Source organism: Euprymna scolopes, chromosome 15 (genome assembly GCF_053919585.1).
Source record: "Euprymna scolopes isolate OS-2025 chromosome 15, ASM5391958v1, whole genome shotgun sequence".
Lineage (NCBI taxonomy): Eukaryota > Metazoa > Mollusca > Cephalopoda > Sepiida > Sepiolidae > Euprymna > Euprymna scolopes.
Genome location: NC_136496.1, coordinates 69,812,299 through 69,816,027, shown reverse-complemented (window position 1 = coordinate 69,816,027; position 3,729 = coordinate 69,812,299). Strand labels below are relative to the sequence as shown.

Below are 3,729 nucleotides of genomic sequence, written 5' to 3'. Positions count from 1 at the left end.
AGGCGGCGTGCTTTAAATTGACAACACTATTTGCAGATTTAGAAACTATCGGTTATTTTGAGTCCAGCTTGGTTTGTGTGCAGTTAGCACCAACCCTATTCGGGTTTAACCGGTTTCCTCCGAAGGAGGAAGTTTCATGGGAGTCTGAAATTCACAAGCGGTCCCTAGTCGCATGTATATCCCCGTTAGGGGCGATGACGACGTTAGGATTTTGCAAATTTTGCAGGGACGAGTCGACGTCCTCCTATATACAGCACCTGGAATTACCAAATTGGTCACCCATTTTAGCAATAACCAGGCTCAACCTTGCTTAACTTCGGTGATCTGACGGGAACCGGTGTGTCAACGTGATTATGCCGTATATACCAGCTTGGTTTAGCAATCTATCATATGATTTCAGCAGGACATAGCCACATGACATACAACGTGCGATACGATCAATTCATTGAGAGAAATATTTGATGAACGAATGAATTACTTCACAAAATGTGCCTGTTGAGTGACCACCACGTTCGTGTTATTTAATGCAATTAGATTCTTTCCTTCGAGGATATGTCAATTCCCATGTTCACACTGATAAACTAGACACAATAGACCACTAGGAAGACAACATTTGAAGCGTTTTTACAAAAATACAGCCTAATTTAATATCTACATATTTCCAGAAAAGCATAACGAATTTAATATCTACATATTTCCAGAAAAGCATAACAAATTTAATATCTGCATATTTCCAAAAAAGCATAACCAAAGTTGTGAAATTTTGATTACACCATATACACGCAAGCTGTGTGTGTGTGGGTGGGGGGCTTATACCATGAATTTTATTTAAACTATAAATGGCAAAAAATTAATCTTTCGAAAAAAAAAAACAACAACATATATTTGTATAATAAAAACTGATTTTCTGTGATTTATTTTGATGTAAAGTTCGCTGTCTCCACATAATTCTATATATAATAAACCACATATTTGTATGATAAAAATAATTTTCTGTGATTTATTTTAATTTTATGTTCGCATATATATATATATATATATATATATATATACATATATATATATATATATATATGTATATATTCTTTAATTCATATTTATTTGTAAATGTAGGTCACACCTCGATTGTAGACGATGCATGTTTGATAAACGGCATGCTCGCTTGAAATGCACCAATCAGCGATCGATAGCTGATATAATATTCGATTTGCAAATCGTCTTCTGCAGTCGACGCGGCGAGTCGACGATGTGGATGCGCAACGAAGAAATAGCGTCGTACGCCATCTTGCTTTCCCTCAAATCTATCAATATTGTTGTTGCAATATATTGCGGCGCACGTATACGCCGCTCTTTTTACCGATGCAGTCGACGTTCCATCGACGGCGTCGAGCCGACCACAAACCTTTGTACTCCATGATGGCAAATGAAATATCTTAGAAGCATTTGTGGATAGTTTTCTCCTTATGTTTATCTTAAAATCGGTGAATAATAATAATAATAATAATAATAATAATAATAATAATAATAATAATAATAATAATAATAATCTATATTATATTAGAAATTTTGTATGAACCTATGTTGTGGTAAGGTTCAGCTAACTAAATATTATGGTATATATTATTCGAGATTAATATTAATCAACAATGATTAAGTGAGTATTTAATGCAAAACTGAGCATATATGTAACCATATTCGAGAATCAAATATACATAAAACATTTATTCTAATTAAACGGGCTACGACTGCGAGACATATAGAAAATTGCTGTCACTCAGTTTCCAAGAAAACGAGTCACTGATAACGGTTGCTGCACATACACTAACAATAATAATATATTAAAAAAAAAACTGTGATTACTGGATCTGAGATTTGCTGTCACTTAAACTGTCAGGGAACACTGCAAAAATGCTTGTTTGAAAACTTCAAGAGAATAATATTGTGAATTGTGTACAAAAATACATGAACGATGCTGCTGGAAGGACAGCTGAACAACAAAACGAAATCTCTACTAACAACTGCATAAACAATGCGATTAGAACGGACTCCCGGGATAGACAAAACCCTAAAATACAGTAAATATAGTATATGTGAGCAAAGGAACGAAACGATAAGCAACATTATAAGTGAATACGGCAAACTGTCCCCAAAGTAATATTACTAAATAATATAACAATCGCAATACGAGTAAACAGGTATGACTGGCTTCGAATTTTTCGCTGGAAATTATGCAAATAACTACAATTTGAACGTGTAGACAAATGATCAGGATAGGATTGTAATGGTTGCTCAAAATCAAGATTTGATGACTAATGCTTTCAAGAAAATGAGTGGCCTCAGCAATTAGAGCAAATTCTGCCACACAGATATATGCCACCTGACACCATCTGTAAGCTATTATACAATACGATACAATATAGTGTGTAAATATATCTATTTACAGATTGTAAAAAGTTGAATCTCGAATGTAGTAGCAAGACTTGGGAACATATAACTGAAAAAAAAAACAGTTGAAAATAAGTCATACATCATTCACTTTGGTTATACAATTCCTACAGCTACGTACCTAAAAAATGGAGGCATTAAACTTGACATAGGTATGCATTATAAGAAAGAGAAAGAAGCAACCTTGGTAGAAGTTAGTGTCGCCAATTATTGTGGGTTATGCAAAGCTGAGAGGGAAAATATAATGAAACACCAAGGTCTTACGTACGACATGAAAAGAAACTGGAATCTTAGGAAGATCGCCATTATTCAACAAATTATAGGAGCAACTGGACTAATGAAAAATAATTGAAAAAACTTCCTGGCAAATTTACCCAGTGAACCAAGTTCAAGAGTGATACAAACAATTGTCCTTAAAGGGTCTGTGGGAATAATAAAAAGATTTCTCAGTTGGAATGTATGAGATAGCGAGTGAATATGTGGCATTTGGTAGGATGCCCCATCCTCAGCTAGAACAAAAAGATAAGAAAATTTACTCCCCCCCCAAAAAAAATACATTAATTTGCGAAAAGAAACTTTCACCTAATGGCATTTGTGCACTACTAGGACGGAAAAACTTTTTTGGTTTTCAGTGGGGACATAAAAGGAGTGCATGGCAGGGGAAGACAATGCAATTTCAGGGTTGAATAGAAAATAAATGCGTGTTTTTTTTTTTATTAATACTTGTTTTTTGATGAAACAAAAATTATTAAGCAAAATAAACTTATGATAACACAAAATGGAGAGTTTCTTTTTAAACAGAATAGACATTTTTTTCACGTTTTATAAAATATGAACATAAGGTTTTTATAAAATACATCTGGAATTAAAATAAAATAATTTATTTTGTGTTACAAGTTTGTTTTTATACTTATTTTTTTTTCAAAACTTTCTCAGCAACAGCAAAAAAACAAACAAACAAAAAACACACGTATTTAAAAAAAAAACTTGCATTTATTTTCGATTCGGTCCTAAAATTGCATTTGTCTGCTCCTGCTTCCTATGCCCCAACTGAAAACCAAAAAAGTTATTTCGTCCTAGTAGTGCACAAGGGTCCAACTAATTTCAAGAAATTTGAACACATATAGGCACATACACATTCCTACACACCAGCTCGGATTTACGCACTAACAGGTATACACACACATGGACATACGCACACATACACATATATACGAGAACCTACACAACAACCTTTACATACGCACCCACATACATGCACATATACCCTAGCACGTGCATAGT

The 3,729-nt window shown here is 33.9% G+C and overlaps 1 pseudogene; it reads right to left on the bottom strand.

Moving 5' to 3' along the window:
* Window positions 1–245: 245 nt before the first annotated feature.
* On the bottom strand, window positions 246–364 carry LOC145294474 (5S ribosomal RNA; annotated as a pseudogene).
* Between the last annotated feature and the right edge of the window lie 3,365 nt (window positions 365–3,729).